The 22,183-nt window shown below is 38.6% G+C and overlaps 1 protein-coding gene and 1 long non-coding RNA gene across 2 annotated transcripts in view; one reads left to right on the plus strand and one right to left on the minus strand.

Annotated features, from left to right (window-relative positions):
- Positions 1–22,183, minus strand: part of ASCC3 (activating signal cointegrator 1 complex subunit 3) — a 555,582-nt gene that overhangs the window by 408,120 nt on the left and 125,279 nt on the right. The gene's annotated exons all lie outside the window — the stretch shown is intronic.
- Positions 945–18,238, plus strand: LOC109311896. Its single transcript, XR_002101653.1, has 3 exons — positions 945–1,078; positions 4,970–4,980; positions 18,228–18,238. It is a non-coding gene; the product is annotated as an uncharacterized LOC109311896 (long non-coding RNA).

Genomic DNA, 22,183 nt, shown 5'->3' on the forward strand with positions numbered 1-22,183 from the left:
TGCGAGTCCCTTACTTAATGGGGGGAGGCAGTCTAGTGATAGAGGATGCAGAAAAGGCTGAAATACTTCTTCATCCTCAGTCTTCACAGGCAAGGTCAGCTTCCAGAGTACTGCACCTGGCACCACAGTTTGGGAAGGAGGTGAGCAGCCCTCAGTGACAAACAAACAGGTTAGGGACAATTTAGAAAAGCTAGACTTACACAAGTCCATGGGGCTGGATGGAATGCACCTGAGGGTGCTGAGGGAGTTGGCTGATGCGACTGCAGAGCCACTGCCCATCCTCTTTGAAAACCCACGGCAAATCGGGAAAGGTCAATGGCTCAATGGAAAAAGACAAATATAATACCCATAATTAAGGAAGGGAAGGAGGATACAGGGAACAACAGACCAGTCAGCCTCACCTCAGTCCCTGGAAAAATCATGGAGCAGACCTTTAAGGAATCCATTTCCAAGATTCTTGAAGTAAAAAAGGATTAGGAACAGTCAGCACAGATTCACCAGTGGCAAGTCATGCCTGACCAGCCTGTTTGCCTTCTATAACAAGATGACTGGCTCTGTGGATGCAGAAAGGTAAGTAGATGTGGTATAACTTGATTTTAGCAAGGCTTTTGATACGGTCTCCCACAGTGTTCTTGCAGGCAAGCTAAGGAAGTATGGGCTGGATGAATGGACTGTAAGATGGACAGAAAACCAGCAGGATCATCAGGCTCAGAGGGTAGTGATCAATGGCTCAATGTCTAGTTGGCAACTGGTATCAAGTGGAGTGCCCCGGGGTCGGTCCTGGAGTTGGTTTTGTTCAATATCTTCATCAATGACTTGGAAGATGGCATAGAGTGCACCCTCAGCAAGTTTGCAGATGACACCAACCTGGGGGCAATTATAGATATGCTAGAGGGTAGGGCTAGGATTTAGAGACCTAGACAAATTGAAGGATTGGACCAAAAGAAATCTCATGCAATTCAACAAGGATAAGTGCAAAGTGCTGCACTTAGGACAGAACAATCTCATACATTGGCACAGGAAGGGGGCTGACTGGCTGCGCAGCAGCTCTTTAGAAAAAGACCTGTGGGTTACAGTGGTCAATAAGCTATATATAAGCCAACACGATGCCCTTGTTGCAAGGAAGGCTAACAGCATAATGGACCGCATTGGTAGGAATGTTGCCAGCAGATCAAGGGAAGTGATTATTCCCCTCTATTCAGCACTGGTGAAGCCACATCTAGAGTACTGTGTCCAGTTTTGGGCCCCCACTACAGAAAGGATGTGGACAAACTGGAGAGAGTCCAGCAGAGGGCAACAAAAATGGTGAGGGGCTGGGGCACATGACCTCTGAGGAGAGGCTGAGGGAACTGGGCTTATTTAGTCTAGAGAAGACAGAGAGGATTTAATAGCAGCCTTCAACTACCTGAAGTGTCATTCAAAAGAGAATGGAGCTAGGTTGTTCTCAGTGGTGGCAGATGACAGAACAAGGAGCAATCATCTCAAGTTGCAGCAGGGGAAGTTTAGGTTAGATATTAGGCAGAACTCTCTCACTAGGAGGGTAATAAAGCACTGAAACAGGTTACCCAGAGAGGTTGTGGACTCTTCATCCTCACAGGTTAAGACCCAGTTAGACAAAGCCTTGGCTGGGGTGATCTAGTTGGGGCTGGTCCCGCTCTGAGCAGGGGTTGGACTAAGGGACCTTCTGTGGTCCCTTCCAAGCCTAATTTTCTATGTTTCTATGATTCTATACAGTGGAGTTTATTAATTTACTGTGCCCTACTACCAGTGCACGTGTAGATGGTGATGTTTTACTGGAGAGCTACTTAGTCTACTCTTTACTAAAGTGCATGAGTAGCTGCACCCTTTATGTCTAAGTGACTTAAGTTCCTCTCTGGCCCACCACAATGTATGCAATATTTCAAAGGTAAAGCCCCCAAGAGACACATTACCAAGAGACAAGCAGCGTGTTCTTGGTAATGTGCCTGTACTTATGGAATTGTATGCTCCCCACCTATACCCCAAAACTGATTTAAATGCAAGCTTTGCCAACATTTGAAAAAAGATATAGGACACATCCCTGTACCCAAGCCATTTCAACCAAATGTACACCTAACAAGCTAGTTCACATAACACATTTATCATACTGAGTCAAAGCATGTATATGCCCTGTAAAGGAGCCATCAAAATGGCACTGGCTTACTCAAAACATGTCTTCTCTGTCGCATATATTATATCTGCTTAGATTTTTTAAACTCTTTATTTCACTTCACTCCATTTGGCACTGCAGAGCTAAAACAATTAATGGAGCCAAAACAATTAATGTTACATGCATTTGACGATGTAATTGTAAGCTAGGTTAACTAAACCAGCAGAAAGACTACATATAAAAACTAAATTCAGTGTATATCAGGTTATTTTGGGGATTTGCTTATAATCAATCAGCCAAAATTTTAATTTAAATATAATAAACCATACCCAAACTTAAATAATAAATATTTATATCAAACTTAATATCCATTTACTTACATAGACTTAAAACCAATTCCAATTTTAAAATTGCACAGTTTGTATGTTTAGGTAAGGTTTAAGAAACCAACAGCTTCATTCTACTCCTTCATGAAAATCATCAAAACACAAAAGTATACCTTGGCAACCTGCTATTAGATTTTCAAGTGTATAACTGACAATATGATTTGACTAGAAGACTTGATTATTACAGAAAAGCCAAACTTCCCTCTGATTTTACTCTCTGAGCCCAGAGATGGTAAATGTAAAGACTTCAGCTCTCTTGCTTTCCTCTTTTTGCCATGAGAAGTCAATACCTCCCCTTTTCCAATTGTTCAAAGCCTAGGCAAAATTTCAGATAGGTAAGGTAAAGAGGGTTTCAAGCTTAGTATATGCATAGTTTTACCATTAATCCACCATTTTACAATTGTTTCATTTTAACAACACATTAATATAAGTCACCAGAAATAGCCTTCATATTAACTGACTACGTATTGTTGGAGAAGTTAAACGTATTGACTGGTATTTCCCACCTAAACGTGCCAGGTAAAAGAAAATAGGAAACTAAAAAAAGAAAAAACCTGTCATGATCAATGTTGCCCTGCAGGATTAGTTTTTCTGAACTGGCTCCAACTGTCAAAGGTCCTATGCAATGTTAATCAAGTCACCCAAATCAAAATTTTCACAGGTGGCCAGCTAATTTTATGTTCCTCAATTCTAGGTACCCAGCTTGAATCATGGGTTCAAATTCACAGAATCACTTGCGTCTCAGCATGACAAAGGAAAAATCCAATTAAATGAAAAGAATTGTGGTCCCATATGGCTACTATGTCACCGTCTTCACCCTGTACATGCCTGAACAGTTTGGTGAAGTAATAATAAACCAGTTGCACAATTTAGTGAAGTCAGCAGTTTCTTTAAGATCTTTGTCAGCATTGCAATTAATCTGCAATCTTTGAATACAGGTTGAATCACCCAACCAAGAAGAAAAGGAAATGAAATCACCATGTGGATAAGCAAGGATCATCACCCCTCTTTCCTAGGGCCTGTTCTAGGAAACAGAGACAGCTCAGTGATGCTGACAAGAATGCTCTTTGTTCAGAAATTGCTCATCCCTTGAGAACTTCAAAGGTTGATGCAAAGAAAGTCCCATTCACCACTGTACAAGGGAATGATTGGACTCACTCACTCCAGAGAGAACCAATGGGAGAGAAGGGGGGAAAAAAAACCATCTGAGATCTTCCCCTTCAGTTTATGGTGAGGTCCAGCAGCATTCATTCTTTTGAAGAGCAACTTTTGAAGAGGTGGGGTAGGATCAATAAGATGTTTAGTAAACAACAGCAGTACTGTAATGAGTGCTTCTTGGTGCAACCTCTGATGCGTCTGCCTCAATCTTCATAATTTACTTGGTCTAATAAAAGATATCATATCTACCCACAGAACTTTGCTTGTCAATAATCATCAGGCATTTGTAATGAAGCACAGAAGGATTTGAATGGGTAAGGAATCTTCTTTTCTCAAGCTCTCTCCACTGTATTGATAATCTCAGTAATGGGCACCTAAATTAGTCTAGGCAAGGTGCAAACTTCTGTGCCTGTTTCCTCACTTTTTCTGTGCTCACCTATATATCAGGAGCATGTTGTGATTCTTTGGCCTGAAATGATACAATTCTTCTCACGGTTAATTGCAAAAGAACTTGTACATAGTCATACTGCACTCAAACTATAGTGAACAAGTCTGATTGAAAACAGACCTCTGTCTAGGCAACTGAATGAAAAGGACTCTAGGTCTAAAAAGGGAGGAATGGACAGATGAAATCCAGGACTTTGCAAAAGAAGATACAGGAGCAGGAACTGATGCTGCAGGGTTGGCTACCACAGCTCCCAGCCTTCCTCACCTTCTCTCCCACCCTGCACTAGGGCAAGAAGACCTTATCACAGAAGCAGCAGCAGTTGGGGACTTTGAGTCTCCGAAGATAAGTAAGAACCCCCCACGTTTCCCCTCTCTGCACATTCCCACCCCTCCCTATCTCTCCTCCCTCTCATTTACCTGCGATTGCTGCTGTCCCAGGGGTGCGAGGAGTTTCAAAGCTGCTTTTGCCTTGCTCTAGCCAGGCTGTGTAGGAGCTAGGCTCGCCAGGGGACAGCAGCAGATGGCAGGTTACCTCTCCCCACACCTGCTCCTGGATAGGCAGGGAAGGGAAACCCACCTGCCACTACAGCTGATGTCACTGTCCCCAGCTGAACCCAGCCTCTCACAACCCAGATGAAGTGGGGTGGAAACAGCTCAGGAGATGCCCCAACCCTTGGGACAGTGGAAGTGGCAGCAGCAGGAATGGAGTGGGGGGGAAGGAGTGTGGAAGGGCCTCTGAGCATGGAGGGAGAAGGGAGGATGGAATTCTTCCCTGATTGGGGGACAAAAAACATGCTTGGTTGCTGATCCTGTGGCATGGTCAGAAAAGGGGGTTTTGGCCATGGAATAGGATGTAAGCTGGTACAAAGAGACAAGGCCCTTCTCCAATCAGCAGCCTAAGGACAGGCAGGAAATAACCAAAAATGGCTGTAAGAGATGCTATATTGCGTCACTCTTAGAAGGGGGTGGAGAGGAACTCACTTAAAACCTCACTCTTAGGGGGAAAAAAACGGTCTGGAAAAGACTTCAGGACTCCATCAAGCCCAACTTCTTGGCAGCATCAGCCCTATCTAAACTGTCCAGATAAATATACTAAAGATGAGAACCCTGTAAGACAGTGTTAGTAGGAAAGAAAAACCCATGCAGGCACTCCTGAGGTGACAGCTCCTTTTAGGAACTCCTGACCCTCTGCCAATCGCAGGAGTGGATGCTTTTAGCACTACAAGGGGATGTGATGGAAAGGAACCCTGACCTCTGAAATTACTTAAATTTAATTTTATTTTATTTTATGTTAGGGTAGACATAACGGAATACATTTATTAGAGAAAATGGAGATGTGCCTCCTGCACACATACTACTTGCTCAGTTTAGTAGACTTAGTATTTTGCTGAAAAAAATTTTTTAAACAGGTCTTGTCTAAATGTGACTGCAATAGAGGTTAAGAAAAAAAAAATCAATGAATTGCACTTAGGTATACCAATCTCCTTTTCTTTGGTCTCTTTTTCAGAGGCTTATATGTGTTCATGGCTTTAGGCTATTATGGAAAAAAATCTGTTAGCAAATGCACTTTCTCAAAAAAACTTACCCAGCATGTCTTTAACACTCATTAAGGGCATTTGTCAACCAGAGTGACTTGTATACAAGATGATGTTTTCATTGACTTGTCCACAATAATCCCTAGTTCTTATTCCTCAGTTTACAGTTAATTTAGACTCCAACATGTATCAGTTGTTCAAAATGTTCCTTTCAACATGCATCTCGAGACTGAAATACATCTACCACAGTGCTACCCAATCAACTAACAAAACTATTGTCCTTCAGCAATTCTATGCCCTAATTTTAACTACCACTACTATTTCTCTCTTCACTGCCCATCTCGATTACCTGATTAATATTTACTTTGATGTACACCTTTTAGAAGTCAAAGCCTAGCCTGTGCTTTGCTTTAACTGATTCATTAAATATAACATCTTTAATTACTGTATGTTTCCCTACCTGCCTTACCAAGCCATCCATTTCCAAAACACTATTAAAACTAAATAATAAAAAATCTGTTTTTGTCTATTTTATAAAAGCAGATTTTTTTCTAGAAATGTAGATTTTGATACATGCCTGAAAAGCCATACAGTGCTACTGAAAATTTCTGAAAAAAGTAATCCTACTTACAGATTACTGTTTACTGATCATTTTTATTTTAGAAGGGATAAAGAGGGATTGAAAACTCTGCCATATAATGGAGCCTGGAGACATGCATGATAAAGAAGTTAAATCTTTTCTGGGAAAATAAAGTCCTATGTGCAGAAACAAGGCAGTTGGCTGGAGATTAGAAAACTCCAGTTCCTTTCCCAGAAGGAAAAGACATTTGAAAGTCCTGACAATATCCTTAAAGTAGGTGCTGGGACTTTATGAAGGACATGACTTATGGTTCCACTTACTCATTTTTTTTGTGCGTGAGTGTGTTAGCAGATGAATAAAAATATAATCTAGTGGCCTTTTCTTAACAATAATCATTAATTATTCAAGAAATAAAGTGAAAGACAATGAAAATATCATTGAACAAAATTTCATGTAAAGACTGCTTTATAAAACCGTACCGATTATAAGACAAGATGGTCATATTCATATTCAAGAATTTTTGTTCTGTTGTATTCTACTCAAATGATATTTATTTTTGTTTATAGTATTTAAAATGTATCTTTATATGTATCCTAAATATATCTGTATGCTTATTATAATTCACTGAATCTTTTGTGCGGAAAAAAAAAATGCATCACTTTCATCTGTTTAGCATTTCTATAACTTTATCCCAGATTTCCTGAAGTCTTCAAGTAGCTGTTTCAACACTGCAGTGATCTTCACTAGTAATATCCTTTTATAGGTTATTACATTTGCAAGATTGGAGGTGGAAAGCCAATTTGTTTCGCATCAAGTGCCATACATATAATGTTTACTTGGTGTATCCTATCAAATTTTTTTCATTTTCATCAATGGGACTATTATAAAGTGTTAATGGGCTTCCTACAGAGGTACTGATTGCACTAGTGCTATCCAAGTTAAAGCAATGTATTTTATAGCCCTTTTATTCATCTTGGGTTTCCAGTTTGTACACTATTTTGTTCTGGGATTCTTAATTGGTCTTCGAAAATGGTTATATATTTCTTTGTTTTTTCTTTTCAACGTTTCATTTAATTATGCCTTCAATATTGTGCAAAGACCTACTGGTAGACAGATCTCAAACACCACAGATAACAGATAAATTAACTTATAGTATGGTAATTTACCAAATAGTTGTGAGAATGTGCTTGTTTGTTTTTTTAAGACAGACGTAATAATCTAGTTTAGGGCTGGCCAACCTGTGGCACAAGTGGCATAAGTGAACAGGCAGCCTGTGTGTGTGGCAGATCAAGGAGGGGACAAGCACAGCACCAGATAGGGCAGAAGAAAGAGCAGGAGAGAGCACAGAATGGAGAACAGAAAGCAAAGCAGCAATTTCAGCAGAGGGAGGGGATCAGAGTGGCACCCAAAGAGGGTGCAAGGCTAGTTTGGGAGATCTAACAAAAAGCTTGCTCCCCATTGATCAAGCTGAAGACAACCTTCAGTGAGAAAAGGACTATGACCTCACTTTCAATAGAACAAATAAACACCTTTAATCTTAAGCATCTAAGGGCTATCGTTCAGTTCAACGGGACTATTCATATGCTTAAAATAAGCCTATTATCAAATGTATTATTTGCCTATCATTATTTTACTGAATAATGATGTATAAGTACATAACATAACACTGTCTAATCTTTCAGTGCACAATCCCTTTCATCCGGAAAGGGATTTTTGTATCTGCCATCAATGGCAAGTTGCCAATTTACCTTTTTATCTTAGGATGAACAAGACAGTTCTTCATATTAATCCAATTTACTGAAAAATATGTAATGATGCCCAGTGCATAAAATGGGTATTTTAAAATATCAGTGCATAAACAAAATTGAATATACAAGCGGCATTTGGAAAGCATCTGTTCTAACTGCTTTAATTAAATGCTAGGGGCCAATCAGTTTCACAGATCAAGTTCCTGATATTTTCATAGTGTTTTTTTTTCCTTTTTACAGAGAACTTGTATGAAGTTATGTTGAAGTTTGTCTTTCAACAAAATTTAAAAAACTGAAGAAAAATTAGAATGATGATCAAGTACCTTCATAAGAAAGGACATATAAGGACATGAAGGCAACATTAAGGGATTATGCCCTTTATATGCCACCAAAAAAGAGGGGGGGGGAACTAAATTTAAATGCACTAATGATGAGCCAAGTGGTAGGTCATTCCAACCATGCCAGAAAAAATTGAGACAATCCAAAAGACAGCGAAGGACAGATCATCAGTCATGCATGTTGGTAAGACAGTAGGCATCAGCACTGGGGAAGTGCATGCCATCTACAAAGAACAGCCCTGTGCATTAGAAATGTATCAGCAAGATGTGCACTCAGAATGTTGAGTTCTGATCAGAAAAGAGCACAACTTGATATTCAAGGGAATTTTAGTGTGATTTCAAGGAAAGCCATAAAACTAGATAAGTACGTTTATGACTCGGGATGAAATGTGAATTCCTACTTTGTTCCCGAAGGTAAACACTAGAGTATACAGTCAAAACATACGCTACCTCCACTTCCCAAGAAATTCAAGAGGAAAACATCAGTAAGTAAGATCATGGCAACAGTCTTCTAGGAAAGGTGAGATCATTAGTAGGGAATAATATATTGAACTGTTATGCTTTCAAGAAGCAAGAAGTTAAAAATAAACACAATAAAAATATAGCTAAAAAGCAAAATGGTATTTCACCTAGGGAATCAAGGAAATGCAGCTGCAAAGCTGTTACTCTCTGGGTACATAAATGCCCCTGTTCTAAGAACAGAACGACAGACATCTCCATGTCTCTGCAGGGTAATCCTATGCCTATCATTCTTATTTCTGCAACAGAATCACTTCTATGTGGTAGATGAGTAAGTCACATTCACTTTGGTTGTGTAATAGGTGAAACAACTCTGCCAAAAATGTGCTGCTTTAATCAAGACAATGCATCCCCCTGTATCATGGTAACCAAATGTAACTTTGAACTGCTTCCCATCCAGCCTATTCACCAGCCTTGGCTCCTTCAGACCTCTACCTGTTTCCTACCTTGAAGAAAGACCTTTGTAAGAAGTCTTCAGAAGTTCCTGAACATGTAGGACAGGGTCTTCTATAAGAGGGTGTGATGTGCCCCGACCCTGGATGCAGCAGGGTTTTCCTGAATCACGCTCCTTGGAGGCTCTCACACCTTAAGGGGAACCCTTCAGCCCACCAACAATAGACTGAGATGCTCCAAAGGTCACCTTCCTGACCTATGGCACATCAGCTACACCTGTCTCACCCAGGCCTTGCCAGGTCTTAGAACAGGGCATTGTGCCAATTAGAGAAACTATGCCCTTATCCAGTCCTGCACTTAGAACAGATGGATCCCTACTTCCAGACAAGAGGCCAGTCTGTATCATCAAATAGTCTGAAATCAGTTATCACTGGCAGTCAGCAGGTTAAAAATAACAAAAAGATTTATTTAAAAAAAAAATAGAAAGAAAAAGCATAAGAAATTAGTAACTATATATTGAGATGCACACAGAAATATATGAATAAATAAAAAGGAAAGATCATAACTAGAACATGCTTGTTCTTACCCTGCACTTCAATCCAATAATGCTGTTCCTATTCAGCTAACCACTACAAAATACCGTTATGTAAGTGCAAATGGTGCATACGTTATGTTTTATAATATTAATAAACTATAGTTCAGAATTTGAGACAATATTAATGTGGTGTGCATGTACTGCAAGTGAGCAACTGAGGCAGCAGTGGACATCATGAAATCTGATGACGGCAACCCTGTGCAAGGGTTCAAAGACTACCTGGTGACACAATTATGTTGAATTCCAAGGATGAAATAATGCTTTGGTGTTTTTCCTAATCTACAGATCAACCTCAGTGGCTCCCAATTATAAATGAAAAAAACACAGAAGAGACCCACAAAATATTAGGCTTCTATCTAACTGAAATATGATTAAATTAATACATATTGTGTGTTAGCATATTTTATAGAAACAAAAATTTAGTAAATAGGTAATGTTTCAAGTTGAGATCCTGAAAATTCACCCTGGCCTTGAAGTCATAGTGGATTCTTCCCTTATGGCATATCAGCAGTAACAAAAAAATTCTGCAAGCCAAATTCTGTCCTTGTCTACATCTGGAACAATCCCTCATAGGACACCAGGGTTACGTGAGGTAAGAGCTTGGCTTTTGTTTGAAGGTTTACAGTATGCAACAATGCCCAGGTTATTTTCAAAGTGCTGCACACTATCACTAGCCTTACATAAGTAGAGCAAAATTTAAAAAATATCAGCACCAAAAGAAGCCCATAGAGATTACTCTTAAAAAACAATGAGATGTCAAGATGTAAGAAAGTGCCATTTTACATAGTCATGATTCATAGCGATACAAAAATCACAGACTAACATCTAAGACACCCTGACCTTTTCTAGGGATGGTGACATGCAAAATAAATAAATAAATAAATCTCTTTCTACAGCCAGAGAACACTACTTCCCAGACTGGTGCAAAATTAGCTAAAGGGTTGGCATCTACAGCTCCTGCTTCAATTCTGATTCCAGCAAGCCAGTCTACTGTATGCAAAAAGTAAGTGCTTCTCCGTGCCAAGGCCTTAGGCTCTAATGATATGGCATATTTACTGCAAAGCTATTCACCTTTAATCCTAATTTCATACCTAAAACCCCTCAGAAATGTCTCGCTGTGAAAAGCTGCATCCCTGTCCTTTAGATAAAATGGACACATGCACACAGAGAGACCCAAGCCATTTTTATGCAGGAGGGAAGTGGGCAAGAATATAGCCAATAGACAAATTATACTGCTGAAAAACCAAACAACTACTCAAAAGAGTACCACTACAATTTATTAACAGTAGAAGCCCTTGGTCAAGCCTTCCAAACCATAGTCACTAAATTCCACCTTAGTTGGTAGAAATAATTTGTCAAATGAAGTCAAACCCTAATATCACAAAATTTCACTAGATGGCTCAGTATGCTTTTAAGTCATCTTGAAGCTACTATGCTAGTATTTTAACAGCAGCTCTGTTTTAATGTTGTCATGTAAACTGAATTAAAATATGTCTTAACCCAGCTAATTGAAGCCGCAACAGAATAAGTTTATTTCCTGTCCTCCTTCTCTGCTCACCTAGAAATATTGATATGAATACTCTCATGATTTCTAAGTGTTTTTATTCACAGCTTTCTCTGAACATTTATAATTTAAGAACAGTTTTTGACTCTGTGCACGTTCATTTTTTTCCAGGTAATTTTCAAATAAATGCCAGATAAAACTGTTCTGTGTTTTTAAATAAATAAAAAAATGGTCATTGAGCTTTAATTTGCATAGCATACAATAATCTAATTAAGACGAATGTTCTGCAGTACAGGCATTTGTGTTAATACAACCAATTAGAGAGTTTATTATTCATTATAATTGCAAGATATTTAGCTTATATCGGAAGTTTAACACGTAGCATTCGCTCTGCTAGTTGGTTTGATTGCAATATATACCATAATCAATGGACCTTAAATATTTTAAATGTTATAAGATCCATTCACTTGTCTTTTTTCACTTTGAGCTAGGAGATAATCAATCTTACTGATACTACATGACTGATCTATATACTTTTGCAGAAAAATCTATGAACCTAAACTAATCAGGTCTGGATAGTCCTCAAGTTTTTAGCTACATATTCCCTGTGCTATGTTGTTCCCAGTATGTTCTTACAAAATAAATTGGTTTAAAAGTAATGTTCAGCTAATGTGGCCTCCATTTATACCTATACAACATTCATTCAGAGACATGCTCTGAGTATAAGCAAACACCCAAACATTAAAAGTGTGATTTGGGGCTGTTCTTCTTTTATTTATTTATTTATGGGGGGAATGTTTTTATTGTCTTTTTTTACATGTACACATGGTTTTAATTAAATGAAGTGCACAAACAGCAAACAGATTGTTCCAGTAAAAGGGAATACCCACTCACACCCACACCCCTACCCATCATTCAATTAATGTTTGAAACCCTTCTAAATCAGTCTCATTTTACATATATACACACCACAACTACTGACATCATTTAATAGTCCAGGCAGCAATATATAACAATTAATACTAAAGACTTCTGCAACCTACAGCAATTTTTTTTTGTAACTATTACCATATACCTAGCTAGCAGTATTGCAACCCTGGAAAGAGTTTGATTGTAATTTGCTTTCCACTCCTGCCTCACTACCTTCTTATTTCCTTTGATCTCCTTGATATACAAGTCCTGGTTGGAGTAAGCTCTGTATCCATTCTGCCCATTTTCCCCTAAACTGGCCTGAAACAGTCCTGTTCCAAAAGACAGAGAGATCCACCAGGTGCCCTAGCTTTCCCCTCTTCCTGCCATCCAAAAGTGTCCACAATTTTAGCAGATCCACAGCAAAAAACAGTTTTTTAACAAATTTCTAAGTGCTGTGGTAGTGTAAATATGCAGAAAACAAAAAAGGCACTGTAAACCAGCAGAGTCAATGACAGCTTGTCTACACTTCAAAATTCATTGACACCACTCTGCTAGCAAAATTATCCTAATATGCTTATTTTTCTATAATCCCCCATGACAATAAATAACCTTATTTTGCATAAGATAAATAGAAATTAGGAAAAACAGAACACACATGCTCTCATTTAGAATATTTGTCAATATAGAAACTTGTAGGGAAAGTCAGTACTAGAGTATTTATTTTGGGAAATTTCTAAAACAAAAACCTAAACATTTTGGCAGAAAAGTCTCATGTCCTGAATCTTTTTAAATTTCCTAATGATCTTCAATTATTCTTTACCATCTTTATAAAGCATTCAAAAACTTTTCCAGTGCCAACCGCATTTGTCTACTGCATTAACTGAAAAATTCTTTTGTTTTAAAATTCCAAAGAGTGTATTCAATTTAACTTTGAGTAAGAAATGTTTACTTTCAATTTGGGATTAGAAGAGTGGGATCAGTATTGTCATATTATTATGGAGTTTAAAAACCTGCCCACTCCTTGACATCCACGGTATACACAACGTACGTTACATTGCCATGAACTTTAAAAATCACACCTACATACATTAAAATAAGACCACTCTATGAAATGCAATATCTTCTACCAATAAATATTATATGTAAAAAGGCTTATATTCTCCTAAACAGTTTAAGTGAGTTATTTAACTCATATACTTCCTTCAACTACTTTTTCTAGGTAACAGTAATTCAATCATACCCTTAAATTAACATTGAGACAGTAACAAGGGTTTCCTCTCTGATAGCACGATCTAATGTTTGTAACATTCAAAAAAAATTGTTATATAATTTTAAGGCTAGTGCTATAAAATGAACAAACACTGAGCATATTTCATTACAGGTTAATACAATAAATATGTCATGTAAATCATAAAAGGTATGGAAGTCTCATAATTAGAATCAGAGGAATTTGGGGCCCCATCCCCAAAATTGCATGTCATAGATTCATAGATGCTAGGGTCGGAAGGAACCTCAACAGATCATCGAGTCTGACCCTATGCCTAGACAGGAAAGACTGCTGGGGTCAGGTGTCCTGACATACCAGCTCCTCTATCTCCAACAGATGTATGTACCAAGTACCCCATGAAAGGATGCACATAAAACTAAGGACAGGGAGCTCTGCTGCATGCGCAGATACGCCTTCAAACTAGGAGAACCTGGGGGTGCCTCCAGGGATTGCACGTAGAGCAGCTCCAGGTTTTAGATCCAGCACTGCTGGGGTCCCTGGCCATATAGGCCTGAGACCCCAGAAGTGCCCTATGTCCCATCCCTTAGCTGAGAGTCAGGATGGGACATGGAGCAACCCGAGGTCTGGAGTACATGCTACACATTCTATTTAAAGCACAATACAAACAGGTCACAAAAATGTTTTGCAGTACAGGTGAAACTTTTTGGGGGGTTGTTTGCCATTTTATTGCACCTTAACTTGGCTGAATGGGTAAAAAATTTACTGTGATTCACATACTACTTGTGCTACAACTGTAACATCTGCCAGGGTCCTCTGTGCCCCTATATAAGGGTTCCTGGCTACTAGATTGACATGAGGGCTCTACTTGCTTCCTTTCCATTGTCTCTTGTGTGGGCCTGTTGTTCAGTACTAGTAGGGCTTTTGAAATGTAGGTGTAGAGGCCTCCCTACATTGTAATAGGTAGGGAGGCCTGTATCACATTTGCAGGTCTTCAAAGATCTCTCTTATGATCAGTTACTTGCTTCCTGTGTAGTGGAGGGTACTTTGTTCAATCTTTTCGTAAAAAGGTGAATTTACTTGACTAAATATTTAGACGATGCTTATTAAAAAAGAAAAATGTGCAATGTGGCACATTAATTCAGTGAAAATAATTAAAGAAAACTTGTGATACTGTTCTAGGGTAACACAAATATACACTTTCAATAGAAGACAGAAGTTTTGAAGGAACTTTTGATCATCTACTTTACCTAAAAAAGGAACAGCCATTTCTCCATTACTACCATTTTTTTTTTAAATCTACACTTTCTTTTCTCATAATTTCCTGCTGAGGCAGTCTCCTATACCATTAAAAAAGCTTCTTCCTATTATCCAAGAATAAATATATCCTTCTTAATATTTAGCTAAATTAAAACTCAAAGTTACAATCTCTAATTTGTATTTTTTTAATATAATACAAATTTGATCCCTGCTACTTTCCTAAAGGAACTAGACTTCCAAATTTCAGTAACTTACTATGAATCTTAAAATTATAATGAAGACACAGGCAGAAAAGGCACAGGAAGGCAACTAACACACACAAAAATGCATGCCTGATATAACTGTCTTATGGAATATCACCCATTTAGTAAAAAAAAGGAAGATACATGGGCCTGTACATATCGCAAAGTAATTTTTATCTTTAGTATTCTGAGGAGTTTGCTATTTGATCTATATTTTGTATACAGGCATATGTCTCTAATTCTGCATAAAAATTTTCAATTGTATAGGCATTTTTAGCAATAGATTGATATTTGCAAGAAACTGAAGATTAGCTCAGTTACCTCCCATATCAAACCTCAGTATCAGTGAGGATTTTTATACAGTTTTTTATACGTTTAATGAGAAGAGGTGTGAGACCTGGTGGGATACAAAGTGATAAAGATATTTAAGAGCAACTTGAGGCCACAGTCAGCATTGCTATTGCTCCAAATGAGAAATTAGATCCCATCCTGAGAGTGGCAGCTGGAAAAACTTTGGGAGATTAGAATACAAAAAGGCAGCCAAGTAAAAGCAGCAGAAAGAAAGTGAAGAGCCAGCAGTTGTATTCAGAACACCATCAATTGCCTGGACTGAGGCCAAATGAGAACAGTGGATTCTGCAAAATCCACCAGTCTTACTAGTCAAGAGATACACGGATTACAACATCAGAAGGAATCATTGTGAAGCTCTAATCTGACCTCTTGTACAACACGTGGCAAATGGTAAGGATGAGAAAACCGATATTTTTAAAAGTTTCTTTGCCTCCGTTTTCTTGAGCAGGGACCGGGACATCCCTCCTGCCAGAGGTAGAGGAAATCTAGGGGATAGCTCTGACAGGCCTTGGGTCAGCACAGAGATAGTTAGTGATCTTCTAGAAGGGCCAGACATTTTTAAATCTGCAGGTCCAGATGTCCTTCACCCAAGGGTGTTGACGTAGCTGGCAGGGGTCATTGAGAAGCCCTTGGCTCAGCTGTATGAGCATTCATAGTCATCTGGCCAGGTGCCAGGGGATTGGAAACTAGCTAATGTGGTACCCATTTTTAAGAAAGGGAGGAAGGAGGACCCAAGTAACTATAGGCCCCTAAGCCTCACCTCGATCCTCAGGAAGATCTTGGAGAAAATCATCAAGGAGCACATCTGTGCAGGGCCAGCAGGGGATATCTTGCTCAGATGCAACCAGCTTGGATTCAAAAGCAGGTCCTAATTGATTTTTATGACCAGGTAACTAAATCCTTGGATGATGGTGTCGCCATGGATGTAGTCTTTCTAGACTTTAAGAAGGCCTTTGACACCATCTCTCACTCCATTCTCATTAATAAATTAAGCAACTGTGGCACTGATGCCTACACAGTTGGAAGGGGAAAAAAACTGGCTGATGGAGCACGCCCAGAGAGGTCATAATCAATATGGCGAGATGCGAGCAGTGGGGTCCCCCAGGGCTCAGTCCTCAGGCCTGCACTGTTTAACATCGTCATCAGCAACTTGGACAAGGGGTTGAAAGCACATTGTCCAAGTTTGCTGATGACACTAAGATGTGGAGTGAGGTAGACACACTTGAAGGGAGAGAGAGCCTGCAACTAGCTTTAGTCAGACTACAAAATGGGAAGACGAGAATAGGATGGCATTCAACATAGATAAATGCAGGGTGCTTCACCTTGAGAGAAGGAATCCACAGCATACATACAGGCTGGGGAGTTCCCCTCTTGAAAGCACAAAGGCTGAATGGGTTCTTGGAGTCATTACTGACTCCAAGATGAACATGAGCCGCCAACGCCAGACCGCAGACAGCAAGACCAGCCATACCTTGTCATGCATCCAAAGATTTCATAAATTTCATAGACATTAGGCCTGGAAGGGACCTCGGAAGATCGTCGAGTCCAGCCCCCTGCCCGAAGGGCAGGAAGTCAGCTGGGGTCATAGGATTTCAGCATGATAAGCATCCAATTTACTCTTGAAGGTGTTCAATGTAGGTGCTTGAACCACCTCCAATGGCAGGCTATTCCAGACCTTGGGGGCTCAGACAGTAAATAAATTCTTCCTTATGTCCAGCCTGAAATGTCCTTACAGGAATTCATAACCGTTCAACCTTGTCATCCCTTGGGGCGCTCTAGTGAACAAACGTTCATCTCAAGCCGGTCCAGAGAGGTGATACCCCCCCATGCGACATTAGTCAGGCCACAGCTGGAGTACTGCATCCAGTACTGGACGCCGCACTTCAAAAGGGATGTGGCCAACCTGGAGAGGGTTCAGAGGAGGGCCACACGCTTGGTGAGAGGGCAGCAGGACACGCCCTATGAGGAGAGACTGAGGGACCTGAACCTGTTCAGCCTCAGCAAGAAGAGGCTGAGGGGAGACCTGATGGCTGCCTACAAACTGATCAGGGGAGATCAACAGCAAATAGGTAGAGCCCTATTCTCCTCAGCACCACCTGGGGTGATGAGGAACAATAGTAATAAGCTGATGGAGAATAGGTTTAGGTTAGAGATCAGGAGGCAATATTTTACAGTTAGGGTGGCCAGAATCTGGAACCAACTTCCTAGGGAAGTGGTCCTCACCCATACATTGGGCAAATTCAAGAAGAGGTTGGATGATCACCTGCTTGGGGTCTTGTGAACCCAGCATTCATTCCTGCCTGTAGCAGGGGGTCAGGCTAGATGATCTGTTCAGGTCCCTCCTGACCCTAGCTACTATGAAACTACTATGTATCATATGACTTCCTAAATTAATTTTTGCTCTCAACTGGAACATACATGTGTTAGGAAATGCACATTGAATCTTGAATCAAAAACTGCCTGATATGGGAAATCTACCCTAATTCTTGATAACTGAATAATATTTTAGCTAGTGAAAATACAAGCTGATTTATTTTTCATATCTCTATCTAATATTGTAGACAAAACAACATTATGTTGTTTTCCCTCTTCTGATGAAAATGGGAATAAAAATAATAGTGAGGGAAATTTTAATAAAAATTGAAGCATTTATAAATGAAAAGATTAATGCCTTATGGTAAGTCTGCACACTGAAGGACAGTCTACAGCCTATGCGCCATCAGAAAGAAGAAATTACCAGAGATCACTATAATCAAACTGTCCCTCAAGAGGAAACCAGTATTTTAACTTCATTTTGAACTCCTGCTTTTAAATGCTGATTAACAATTTCCTCTCCAGCCACTCAGCATTCATGATTGCCAAAATTCTGAAGCACTCAGTTTGCTAAGCAATTATACAGTTCTCAGAACAGTGAAAAATCCTGAGTGGCTCATGATAATGAGTGTTTTTCCACAAAGAGAGACATTACACTACAATAGGGCCAATCTCCATTCAGAGGGAATGGTGAAAGTCTAATTAAAGAAAAAATTACAATGAAATCACTTGCGCATTGCATATCTTTTTCCTATTTTGCCACTGTCTTTAGTTACAAACTTTTTCTGAAGAAGGACCATGCCCTCTTTTGGGGTTGCAGAGATTCTAGTACAGGCACGGCTACATGGCAAGAAGAAAAAAAAAACAACCACCAAACAGCAACAAAAAGCAAAACAAACAATCAAACAAACACCCACTCCCCAACAATAAATAAGAAGGATAAGGATGATTTTATACAACACTGAACCAGTTGTATCAACCGAGATTTCTATGTAATGGTGGGGAACGGTTCATTACAGAGCAAGACACTCCTAATGGATCCTTTAGTTAAGCATTGGTATCTCATACACAAAAGACCTTCATTGAAAATATGACCTTGCTGATGTCAATGGTAATTTTGTCACTCATTCCACTGGACCAAGATTTCAACTCCCAATTAGAATGTCCTGTTAAATACATGCATGTTAAATGTTTGTATTTAAGTTTTCTATGCTTGTTATGATTCAGACTTCCTACACCAACAGCATCTCATTATTCATTTTTGTTGTTCCATTTTGAAATGATTTTACCCATTACATGAATTGAATTGGAAATCTGTATTAAGCTATAGGTTCCAAAATGATGCATAGGTAACGTGCGGAAATGCCACAACACACCAACCAAGGTCTTTAAAGCACAGGGAGTAACATCCCCAGACTGAATAAGAGGCTATACTATTAATCCAAGATGCATAGGCTCAATACTCTTAGAACTAGTTATACTGAGGCAGAATATTATGGACAAACAAATCATATTCCCCAATAGCTTGATTTGAGAAGAATCAGGTAAAGCATTTCATCTCTGCCATACATAAGGCAGGGCTAGGTGGCAGCTTAGAGACTAACTGATTCAGAGGCATAAACTTTCATCCATGACAGCCTGCTACATCAGATTCATGGCATTTGATGAAGTAGGCTGTCACCTACAGAAGTTTATGCCTCTCTAAACCAGTTAGTATCTAAAATGCCACACACCCTGCACCTCTCTCTCACTTCAAACTAACATACCTAACTACCTTTCTCTATACCGGCCACAGGGAAACTTCTGATGCAAGACCTGACAGGGACTGCTGCTCCTTTTGGAAGAATATATTCTAATATTTTAAAGACTCCTCCAGAACTATGCGAGAAAGAAAGGGAGAAATGCAAGAGTCTAATGAAAAAGGAGCAATGTGTATAGAAGGGAAAGAGACGGTTAGCACTGGGTGAGAAGTCCTGGTCCAATTCAATCTCTATTATGCTAGGGAAGAAGAGACGGATAAATCTGATAAATGTACATGAAACCCACTGATTAATGTGAAAAAGAACTAGCTTAATTCTAATGAGCTAAATACAGATAATTTATCTTTACCTGTTAGAGGTAACATGACCTCAAAAAGCAAAATTACTAATAGCAACCAACATCTCTCCAAGCCCAGGATCCACATGCTTTTCTCTGCCATTTGAGGAAATCTAACTAGTTGTGTTCTAAAATTTAAAAGTCTTCTGTTTTCAGTGACTATGCAATATTACGGTTAATGGAAACCATAAATCTCATGTGTACAGCAATGGGTTTCAGCACTACCTAGTCACATCTCTTTAGTTTCTTTATCTTGTATTCCTTTAAAAAAACTTTTAAAATTGTCCAGTGATTTCTAAATTAATCCCTTGACTAGCAATCTTAACATGTCCCATTTCTATCCCTGAAGTGAATGAGGAGAAATTGCAGGATCGCAGACAAAAGCTACAGCTTCCAAATCAGTGCTCTAAAATCTGGCTAATTAAAGACAACCCCTTACAGTAAAGTAGTTTATGACTTATACAAAACATTTTCAAACATGATTTATATTTGTAATGCAATGGGATGAAAGAATTAGACTATGTTCTTCCCTTATCTGAAACCTTTCACTTCCCTTGAAACTAAACTACTTAACTTCAAAATAAAGATCTGCTTTGGTCTAGCTATTTTATATCAGTGGGTATGATTTAAATTAGAATTCTAAATTACATCAATTTGTTTCTTTTTAAATTGAAGTTTGAATGTCCCTATAGACCAAATTCTGCATTCAAATGACTGTTCAAGATAACTACTGAAGTCAACCTGTTATGCTCTACAGAACACATCTACTTACTTCATTCCACAACTGGTACTAGCAGCTATGGGACATCATATTTTCAGAAGGAAAATTTGACTAATGTGTGGCTGTGCTTCTGGATCATGACAGGACACAAAAAAAGTCATTCAGTCACTTCTCAACTACTAAATTACCTATTGCTAAAACATCAGTATCTGTTATTCTACCTGATGGCAAACCTGAGATTCACATTACAAGTCAGTTCTCTTCCTAATACCTCTATTTTTCTTTACTGATTTTTAAAAATACAAGCATGAAGGGAGAGCAGAGTAGTTACTCAAATAAGAGCTAAAAGTAATCAGTAAAACAACAAGGAAACTACTTCAAGTTACAAGGAAACCTAGATTAAGACACTGTGGAACATACTACATAGAAACCCTACCTAGTTTTCAGGAGACCCAAAATAAACTCAGCTGCCGTCACTCAATACCGTACAATTCCTGATGTGTAAAATATGCCAAAAGACCAACTCTGCATTTAAGTAAAATAACAAATAACTTCTAAAAGAATACAAAATGAGAAGTTCAGGAGAATATCTCATCTTAATTTACTTATAATTTTCCTTAAACCAGGTTTTACACTTAGCTTCAAACAAATCACTTTGTTTTCCTGGATTCATTTTAAAAACTTATTCAATATGAGAGTGATCAGTTTGTGTAAAAAAGTTACATTGGGCTCTACTAGGTCAGAGCCCTTGCCTTAGTGAGACATGACAGCATGGCAACAGTAGTCTATATCTGTGAAATACTTTTCAATCTTTCTTGGCAACTGGTTTTGCAACAAATAAATGTAATAATGCCAAATTAACCATCATGGATGTTATTGTTAGGCAATACCACAGATTTTCTCTCACTTGCTCTTACATAGGGTCTAGTAAAAGAGGTTTTTTGGGATTTTTTGTCCCCCTCCCCTAACATTTGGATTGAGTTCTGACTTAGTGTTTTATGGTTCTAAATATGCTTTCCTTTTTTTTTTTTTTTTTTTTTTTTAATGACAAGGACTTTGAACTAAACTGGATTTCTTTTAGGTTGCAATAGGATTAAAGATTAATGTTACAAGGTATTTAAAAGCTACATTTAAATATCTACTGCCATGTGATATTTTTTGTTTGAAAAAAAATAATCAAATGAACCCAACCTTATTTCATAGACCCCAGGTAATGGCAAGAATTACGACTATTCATATGAGTCATGATTAAACTTCTCATGAACAGTTTTACCTTTAAGATGTCTAAACCACATAAAATTATATTTTTGAAGAACATATTTAACTTGCCTTTTATCCCATTAATATAAACTGCCTTTTCCAAACTGTAGTTATAACAGGCATTTTAAAGGGAAAAAAGGAACTAACAGACTACTTTAAAGAGTAATTATAGCTGACAGGGGTAATAATGTTAACCCATCAAACAAAAGTGAGAAAATTGCAAATGGAAGAATATTCCTACAGGAATAAACACTGATGTCGTGATCTTCAGCATTTTTTTCCAACTCAATTTACTTTCTTCTCTTCTTTTCTCTATTTTATGTCACACCAGGTTGAGACACGATTTTTGAGGACAGCTGTATAATGCATTTACTTATATTTTTCTATGCAAGACTACAAGCATTATTGGGTTTTTTTAAAAATTAATGAGCAAAAGCTTAAATATTACAAGTTCTATCTATGCACACACCT

Source organism: Crocodylus porosus, unplaced genomic scaffold (assembly GCF_001723895.1).
Source record: "Crocodylus porosus isolate Cpor-Errol unplaced genomic scaffold, CroPor_comp1, whole genome shotgun sequence".
Taxonomy (NCBI): domain Eukaryota; kingdom Metazoa; phylum Chordata; order Crocodylia; family Crocodylidae; genus Crocodylus; species Crocodylus porosus.